Source organism: Eurosta solidaginis, chromosome X (assembly GCF_040869045.1).
Source record: "Eurosta solidaginis isolate ZX-2024a chromosome X, ASM4086904v1, whole genome shotgun sequence".
NCBI lineage: Eukaryota > Metazoa > Arthropoda > Insecta > Diptera > Tephritidae > Eurosta > Eurosta solidaginis.
In genome coordinates this window covers 180,298,823-180,309,153 of record NC_090324.1, presented here as the reverse complement: position 1 = coordinate 180,309,153, position 10,331 = coordinate 180,298,823, and the positions used below count along the sequence as shown (strand labels likewise).

The 10,331-nt window shown below is 40.7% G+C and overlaps 1 pseudogene; it reads right to left on the bottom strand.

The window, feature by feature from the left end:
- Positions 1-2,644: 2,644 nt before the first annotated feature.
- LOC137235302 (uncharacterized) lies at positions 2,645-3,651 on the bottom strand (annotated as a pseudogene).
- Between the last annotated feature and the right edge of the window lie 6,680 nt (positions 3,652-10,331).

The window sequence follows — 10,331 nt, the reverse complement described above, 5'->3', positions numbered from 1 at the left end:
GCCCATTGTCCAAAATTTTACTAGTTTTCTATTCTGCGTCATAAGTTCAACTCACCTACCAAATTTCATCGCTTAATCCGTATTTGGTAATGAATTATCGCACTTTTTCGATTTTTCGATATCGAAAAAGTGGGCGTTGTTATTGTCCGATATCGTTCATTTTAAATAGCGATCTGAGATGAGTGCCCATGAACCTACATACCAAATTTCATCAAAATACCTCGAAATATACTCAAGTTATCGTGTTAACGGACAGACGGACGGACGGACGGACATGGCTCAATCGATTTTTTTTTCGATACTGATGATTTTGATATATGGAAGTCTATATCTATCTCGATTCCTTTATACCTGTACAACCAACCGTTATCCAATCAAAGTTAATATACTCTGTGAGCTCTGCTCAACTGAGTATAAAAATATATATATACTATATATATACTATATATACCATCATATATATATTATATATATCACCGATCTCTATGATTTTTTGACACAACAATATATACTATATACGTAAGCAATCGGTGAAATTTGAAGCTTATAGCTGTTAAAATGGGGTAGAAATTGCGAAAAGTTTCTTATCTGTACAATCGGTTGAATGAGATATATACTATATATACAACCGATCTCTATAATTTTTTCAGACAACAATATATGCCATATACGTAAACATTCGGTGAAATTTGAAGCTTCTAGCTGTTAAAATGGGGCTAAAATTGCGAAAATATATATATATATACTATACCAGCTGACCCGGCAGACTTCGTACTGCCTCATCGATAAATAAAAGACCTAATCTTTTGTATAAAATGATTTTAAAACAAACAAATCGAATCCGTATTTAATAAAAAAGCATTTATTGAATAAATCATGAAGTTTTATTATTATTTTCGATACATTATGTTGCTTACTTAGAAAACAGAGTTTTCCTGAAATATTGGCTATTTATAAGGTTTAAATTTGATATTCACAGACACACACTGTTAAAATACAGTCTGTTAATTAATTTAAAGCTTTCTCAAAAACTATATTTTTTGTTTTGTTTTGTGGTGCGTAAATAAACAAAGAAGACGGTTTTCCGACGCGCGAACAGGCGACGTATAATTGTCCATGCGCGAAACAGGGAAACTCCAAGTTGATTCCACAAACTTCTAACGACTGTCCTTGCGATTTATTTATGGTCATCGCAAAGGCCAGACGTACTGGAAATTGTAAGCGTTTAAAATCGAATGGTAAGTCCGTTGGAATCATCGGTATCCGCGGGATCAAGACATCCTCTCCTTTGTATTTTCCTTTTATGATTGTCGCCTCAATGACGTTATTCATCAGTCTTTTCACAGCCAGTCTTGTTCCATTGCATAGTCGAGGTTGATTAATGTTACGCAGCATGATGACAACTGATCCTACTTTCAACTGCAAATTGTGAGGTGGTAATCCAGGCAATTCCAGTGAATTTAAGAACTAAGTGGGATAGTTGACTACGTTATCCTGGTTCATTACGGTGTCGACTGATTTGAAGGAAATTAACTGTCCTGGAAGTAAATTCTGAATGGTCGCATTAAGATCCTCGACATCTTTATTTTTCGCTGCTAATATTGCTCGTTCACCCAGCCAATTATGGTTATTGAACTTTTGCGCTATATCTGGGAAAACTCGCTGAATAAGCTCCACTTTTGAGTCTGTGATGTGACAGAAATCTGTAGGTAATGTGATGAATCCGGTCGAGGTGTCCACTGCAACTTTATTATTTCCAATGACTAACAACTGCTTCGCAAACACATTTCCAGTTTCATCTTGTTGCAAAAATACTCGCATGTTAGTTGTTAAGTGGATTGTCTTTACGTACTGCCACAAATTTGATGATTTTAGGCATGCATTTAGTTCACCAGCAACAGTTGATCGGGGAATAACTGGAAGAGTCTGACGAAAATCACCTGACAACAGAACCATGGCCCCACCGAAAATATTTTGGTTGTCACGAAGATCTTTCAACGTTCTGTCCAGTGCCTCCAGTGACCTCTTATGGGCCATTGTGCATTCATCCCAAACAATCAATTTGCATACCTGTAGGATCTTGGCCATTTCGCTATTTTTGGCGATGTTGCAAATTGGTGTTTCGGTGATTTGCATGTTTAGTGGTAATTTCAAGGCAGAATGTGCAGTTCGACCGCCTTCTAGCAGAGTTGCAGCTATTCCAGATGAAGCCAACGCTAGAGCAACATCATTTCGCGATCTGATCCTCGCCAAAAGCAATGAAATTAAAAACGTTTTTCCGGTTCCTCCGGGAGCATCAAGGAAATAAATTCCACCAGATCCACTGTTCACAGCTTCTATCAAAGTGTCGTACGCAATTCTTTGTTGTTTATTTAATTGTGGAACATTTGTACGAACTGTTTCGGCCAATGCTTCAATGTCGTACTGATGTTCTCTTTGCAACTCGTGGTTTAATGCATCGTGCATATGACGATTGGGTGGTGTCATTCCCAAACACGACAATACTTTATTTGCCATCAATAAACACATATCTTCTATCATGATCAATGTGTCATTGTAAATTTCTTCAGTCATTTGTAGTGTAGGATTCAAAGTTTGACGGCGCACACGATGCAAAACATCCTCAGACATGTCATCTCTATACTTAACCCACAAATCTTTTGGATTTGAGGGGAAAACTGGTCGATATGATAATCGCAAACAATGTACGAATTTGATGCGGTGACGAAGATATTACGGAATCCTTGTGCGTATCATCCCAGTGCGAATCGTTCTCAAGTAAATTTAATAGTTGACATGCCTCACGGAAAGTCGCACACAGCTGTCCATTAACTGTTTTCAGTTGTTTAAACGATGTCGGACCACGAACATTCACAAACAACAACCGCAAATAACAGCATTCATCGTTATTTGGATGTACTGTGTAGATGCGACCCAGAGCATCTGAAGCAAATACCTTTGGATGTCCTTCAACTGGTGTTCCTTGTTTTCGACGCTGAAACGATTTCGATGATGCGTTCCATGTGTAATAGCGTGGCATGTCAGCATACAGCAAAGTGCGAGCAAAATCATCAGTTTGACAGACTGTAAAGAAACTTGTTAATGTTGTCGACGGTGGATGTGCCGCCCTGTCTGCCGCGTTAGATTCATTAAAATAAACTCGTTGACCATTTTCTAAATGGACTGCCAAATGGACTACTGTAGGGTGTCTTTCATGGATCGCAAATGAAAAGATACGCCAATAGCTTCGTTGCTACTTACATAGCGACCCATCTGGTACTGTGATATTTCATCATTTGCATTGGTTACACCGAAGACAGTCATATCACTACCTTTATTAACATATTTACATATGTACTTTATCGACTTCACAGAATTACAATATTCCACATTGATGTGAGTCTCAAAAGCTTTGGACAATATTGGCGAGTATGGCACAATCCAACGATTGTCTACATCAACATTTTGTCCTCTTATCTTCACAACTACCGATCGCCCACTGTCGGCAACTGATCGCTGACGATACAATGGGTATCCATCATTTCCCGTTATGGTTTCGGCAAGCAGGTCTCTTGGGTATCGCTTGGAACACCTACCGTCGACCATACAGGGTGAGTTGTAGTTGAAATGTCCGCAAGGTCCATGTATCATGTGTTTGGTAACTACTGCATGCAATTTTGGGTCAACTATTTCATCTGGAATTTCAGCTGAAATTATGGAATCAACCTCATCGGGCCTTATTTTGTCCACTAACCATACTAAAATGTGCGGATGTGGCAATCCACGCTTTTGCCATTCTACAGAGTACATCCAACAACGGACTAGGCCATATACACAATGCTTTATTAAGAAATTCATGAGAGATTTTAATTTTTGTTTAAAAACTCTGGCAGTTATGTCATGTCTATCAACTGGTGTTTGGCTATGTAGTAATTCCTTCTCGATTTCGAACAATTTTGGGTTACATGTGAATGTAACAAATAAGTCTGGGCGGTCATAATGCCTAACATATGACATAGCATCCTGAGCATATTCATGCATGTGGCGTGGGCTTCCTATATAAGTAGCTGGCAAAATTGTCATTCTTCCTACATTATTCACATTGCCATCAGCATTTATAGCATGTTGTTGTTGTTGTTGTTGTAGCAATGCTCGCCCCACCTAATAGCCGCGACCGATCACAAATTGTCATCAATAACCTCTAACGGGAGTCCAAGGAAACTTGCCGTTTCAACAGGGGTGGACCATAAGGAAAGGGGTGTTAGAGGCGTTGGTTCCACATTACAATTAAAGAGATGGTTGATGTCATGTGGGGCCACATTGCAAGCAGGGCATACATTTTGTATGTCGGGGTTGATTCTGGATAGGTAAGAGTTTAACCTGTTACAGTATCCAGAACGAAGTTGAGCAAGAGTGACACGCGTTTCCCTGGGGAGTATGCGTTCCTCTTCTGCGAGTTCTGGATAATTTTCTTCAAGTACTGGATTCACCGGGCAATTCCCGACATAAAGGTCCGACGCCTGTCTATGGAGTTCACCAAGGACCTGCTTGTGCTTTTCCGCTTCATACGGCTGGGTTCTCAGGTGCCGTATTTCCTCAAAATGCTTACGGAGATGACTCCTTAGGCCCCTAGGCGGTGCTGGTTCGTCAATCACATGTCTGTTGGGATGCCCAGGTTTCTGGGTATTCAACAGAAACTGTTTGGTCAGCATCTCATTTCGCTCCCTGATGGGGAGTATTCTCGCCTCATTATGCAGATGGTGTTCTGGGGACATAAGAAGACAGCCCGTGGCGATTCTGAGAGCAGTATTTTGGCAGGCCTGTAGTTTCTTCCAGTGGGTTGTTTTTAGGCTTGGCGACCATATGGGTGACGCGTAGCACGTAATCGGCTGGCTAATTGCTTTGTATGTGGTCAAGAGCGTTTCTTTATCTTTTCCCCAGGTACTGCCAGCAAGGGATTTGAGGATTTTATTACGGCTCTGAATTCTTGGAACAATTGCGGTTGCGTGCGCACCAAAATGTAGATCCTGATCAAACGTCACACCCAAGATTTTGGGGTGTAGGACAGTCGGTAGCGTAGTGCCATCGACGTGGATGTTCAATATGGTCGACATTTGGGGCGTCCATGTTGTAACTAAAGTCGCGGAAGATTTAGTCGGTGACAATGCCAGGTTTCGCGAGGCGAAAAAACTGGAGAGATCAGGGAGATAGCCGTTTATTTTATTGCATAGATCATCGATCTTTGGGCCTGGGCCTGTGGCCATTATTGTGCAGTCATCGGCGTAGGAAACGATTGTGACTCCTTCCGGTGGTGAAGGTAGCTTAGATATGTAGAAATTAAACAAAAGCGGGGATAGGACACCACCCTGTGGCACCCCTTGTTTAATTCTCCTTTGTTTTGATGTTTCGTTTCTGAATTGCACCGATGCCTGCCGACCACCCAGATAATTTGCGGTCCACCTTTTAAGACATGGGGGAAGGGTAGACCCTTCCAGGTCTTGCAGTAACGAGCCATGGTTGACCGTATCAAAAGCTTTTGGTAGGTCTAACGCTACGAGTACTGTTCTATGGTGGGGATATTGATTCAAACCGCAATTTATCTGGGTGCTAATGACATTTAGCGCGGAGGTAGTGCTATGAAGTTTTCTGAAGCCATGCTGATGAGGGGCTAGCTGCAAATGTGCTTGGAAATAAGGGAGCAAAATGGCTTCAAGCGTCTTTGCCACTGGCGATAGGAGAGATATCGGACGATATGACTCACCTACGTTAGCTGGTTTCCCAGGCTTTAGTAGCGGGACCACCTTGGCCATTTTCCATTTCTCGGGTATGACAAAGGTGGAAAGAGACAGGTTGAAGACATGCGCTAAATATTTGAAACCCTCTTTCCCTAGGTTTTTAAGCATCGGCATGGCTATGCCGTCTGGGCCCACTGCTTTGGATGGTTTAGCGCGACCAATGGCGTCCTCAACCTCTCTAGCGGTAATGGTGATTGGTGACGCGCTGAGTTTGTATTTATGTGCGTGTCTATTGGCTCTCCGTCTATCTTTGTCGACCGTAGGATGCATTATATATTGTCGGCAGAAAGCGCTCGCGCATTTTTTCGCATCCGACAGCACCTTATCGCCAAAGGCGATGGAAACTTTGTCTTTGTGCTTAGTCGGATTCGATAGGGACTTTACGGTGGACCAAAGTTTACCTACACCGGTAGAGAGGTTACAACCTCTTAGGTGCTCTTCCCATTTCGCCCGCTTGTGTTCGTCCACAAGCAATCTGATGCGTTGGTTTATATCCCTTATTTGGGGGTCGCCTGGATCAAGCTGTCTTATAAGGTCGCGTTCCCTCGCTAAGCTCGCGGCCTCCGCCGGGAAGTGGGGCCGGATTTCGGGAATTCTCCCGGCGGGAATGAAATGTGCCGAGGCGGATTCAATAACCTTACGGAAGGCACGCTCCCCTTGGCGGGCATCAGTCGGGATAGGGAGGGCAGCAAAGCTGCTGTCTGTTGCAGATTTATATTCTTCCCACTTTCCTTTTTTGAAGTTTATGAAAGTGCGTTTTTCGGTGACGATGAAGTCGGCGGTACGCTCGAACGAAGTAAGTATGGGCAGATGGTCGGATGCCAATGTTACCATCGGCTGCCAGTTGACGCAGTGACTACGCCTAGGTTGTGGAAGGCCAGGACGCAATTGCTGTTGTGGCCTTGGGACTGGGCGCCCTTGGGTACCCGGATGATTTGGGTTTGCGACCTGGCAACATGGCGCGATGAAACCCGTCGAGGGGTTGCCGTCGCGGAGACCAGAACATCTAGGAAAGTGGCACCACCCAAGGCAGGAGCTGCATTGAGCGGATGTCGCAAACCTATAAATTCTGTGCTGGCAGACGGTGCAAACGGAGGCAGGGACTAAGAGTCTGTTTCCCTGACCTGCACGATTGCTGCCAGAAAAGAGGGGGGGCATCGCGGAGATGGATGTATTCCTCTGACCGTAGCCGTCGTTGGTTCAAACGGATGTATGTCAATCGTGACTGATGAAAAAGTCGTTGACACATCAAAATATGATTACCTTGACAGATCATGAGTCTGTATGATTAGAAATTCATAGCACTAACTTTTTTGTTGGTTTCAGCACCTGCAATCAAAAATGATAAATGTTTAAATTGTTACTTAGATGAATTGAATTTAAAAATATTATTTAATCTTGTTCAATTCATTTACCTGTTACTTGATTTACCATTTTGATATTAAAATGGTATCCATTTTCCCCCTTCCAGAAGATCAAAGGATATTGTAGTGCATCATAACTCCTGCGTGTTTCAGATACACGTTTTAAATCACTATTCCGACGATGAAGCACAATATCTCTAGATTGTAAATTTTCTCCCACAATGACAACAGCCACTTCATCAATGGTAGGTGAATTGAACCTCCTTGTGTGTTCACCGGCAGGTGTTTTGTCAGCTCGAATAATAATATTATGGCTATCAGATGTCATCCGATCCAATGCTATTTTGGACATGTTTACTAAATTGTTATACTGATGAAGAAACATTTGTAATTGTTGGTTCTCTTCACTGTTGGATTGTGAGCACAACGATTATTAATTTCCGCATCTGAATTTCCCATAAAATAAATTTTTAAAATTGATGATCTGCATCAGGTAGTGGTAACAGAGTTCCCAGTAAGTGATAAATTTGTCCTTGAATCTGTAATTTTTTAAAATGTGTCCATTAATTATTTCCGATATAGTACAAACTTGAATAATATAAAAAAATATTCTTATATAATACCTTGAAAGTGGGCATGACATTGTCTTGTATAATATGTGTAGCACCAAATGATGTCATCTGGAAACAATTGTTATATTTCTGAATGTTGGTCAAGAAGTGCTTAGAATCATTTCTAATCCCAGAAACTAAAGAGCGTAAAGGATCTGGTGGTGGGACCAATTGTGGCAATTTTACTTTGCCTTCAGCACAACATAATCCAGTAGATTCACCAGTGTATTTTAACGCCTTACAATATTTACAAATTGTTTTCATTTCCCCAATTGTTACCGATTTGTCGGCACAATAATCAATTGCCGGATCATAGTGGAATGCAGCTCGTTCAAGAATCACAGGAGCACTGCGTCTGCCGATTCGTTCAATTTCATTATATCTAGCTTGCTGTTGTTGTGTTTGATGTGCACGAACTCGTTGCATTCTAAGCCTATCTCCTACATTGTCACTCACTAAAGAACGCAATTCTGACATAGCAATACGACTATTTTCTTGATCTGTCTGTCTCTGGTCATCAGTGCGGTTAGCACGTGAGGTAGCTCTTCGCACATTTGATTGACTACGACGACCTAAGTCAGGTCGTCTTCTCCTCGGCATCGTAAATTGTAATTAATCAAAGTGAGAAAATTTCCCGCTCATTTAGCAGTAAAAGAGCACATTACTTGGAATGTCACTATCACAAAGGATCACCAAAGTAAAGAAAGTTCTCGCGCACGTATCCACAAAGATAGATATAATATCGTAATACTTTTTTAATACTTTAATGGATTGACATATTAGCTGGTTGTCAAATCTAATGTCAAATATTATGATTACGTTCAGAAATTTAACTTAAGATTTATAATTTAATTTGTGACAAAACTTAAGATTTATCTTTCGATTTCTATATAGTCTTATTAAAAAAATAATCAGACAGTTTAACAACTGAAGTTAGCTAAAATTGAGTTTCTCGAAGCCGACCACTATTTATGTACTATGTATTTTGAGACTATGCAATTTTGTCGCGTTCGCGATTCACTTTCACTGTTGTCGAGTTTCAGAACGCGATATTAGATCCTCCAACGCGCACGCGAATTTGAACTTTATGCAGGGGTAATAAATTAGAAATTGACTCTCCATTTTATTTAGAAAACGTTTGTATGGGAAATAGAAATATGCTGTTTTGAGTATTTTCCCGGCAAGTATTCGAATTTTTCTCACCTTTTAAACCTTCCCTAGACCTCCACGAATAATTCAAGACCAAGATAAGATAAATCCGTTCATCCGTTCTCGAGTTTTAGCGAGACTAACGAACAGCAATTCATTTTTATATATATAGATATATCTAATACTAGCTGAGCCGGCAGACTTCGTACTGTCTCATCGATAAATAAAAGACCTAATCTTTTGTATAAAATGATTTAAAAACAACCCAATCGAATCCGTATTTAATAAAAAAGCATTTATTGAATAAATCATGAAGTTTTATTATTATTTTCGATACATCATGTTGCTTACTTAGAAAACAGAGTTTTCCTGAAATATTGGCTATTTATAAGGTTTAAATTTGATATTCACAGACACACACTGTTAAAATACAGTCTGTTAATTAATTTAAAGCTTTCTCATAAACTATATTTTTTGTTTTGTTTTGTGGTGCGTAAATAAACAAAGAAGACGGTTTTCCGACGCGCGAACAGGTGACGTATAATTGTCCATGCGCGAAACAGGGAAACTCCAAGTTGATTCCACAAACTTCTAACGACTGTCCTTGCGATTTATTTATGGTCATCGCAAAGGCCAGACGTACTGGAAATTGTAAGCGTTTAAAATCGATTGGTAAGTCCGTTGGAATCATCGGTATCCGCGGGATCAATACATCCTCTTCTTTGTATTTTCCTTTTATGATTGTCGCCTCAATGACGTTATTCATCAGTCTTTTCACAGCCAGTCTTGTTCCATTGCATAGTCGAGGTTGATTAATGTTACGCCGCATGATGACAACTGCTCCTACTTTCAACTGCAAATTGTGAGGTGGTAATCCAGGCAATTCCAGTGAATTTAAGAACTAAGTGGGATAGTTGACTACGTTATCCTGGTTCATTACGGTGTCGACTGATTTGAAGGAAACCAACTGTCCTGGAAGTAAATTCTGAATGGTCGCATTAAGATCCTCGACATCTTTATTTTTCGCTGCTAATATTGCTCGTTCACCCAGCCAATTATGGTTATTGAACTTTTGTGCTATATCTGGGAAAACTCGCTGAATAAGCTCCACTTTTGAGTCTGTGATATGACAGAAATCTGTAGGTAATGTGATGAATCCGGTCGAGGTGTCCACTGCAACTTTATTATTTCCAATGTCTAACAACTGCTTCGCAAACACATTTGCAGTTTCATCTTGTTGCAAAAATACTCGCATGTTAGTTGTTAAGTGGAGTGTCTTTACGTACTGCCACAAATTTGATGATTTTAGGCATGCATTTAGTTCACCAGCAACAGTTGATCGGGGAATAACTGGAAGAGTCTGACGAAAATCACCTGACAACAGAACCATGGCCCCACCGAAAATATTTTGG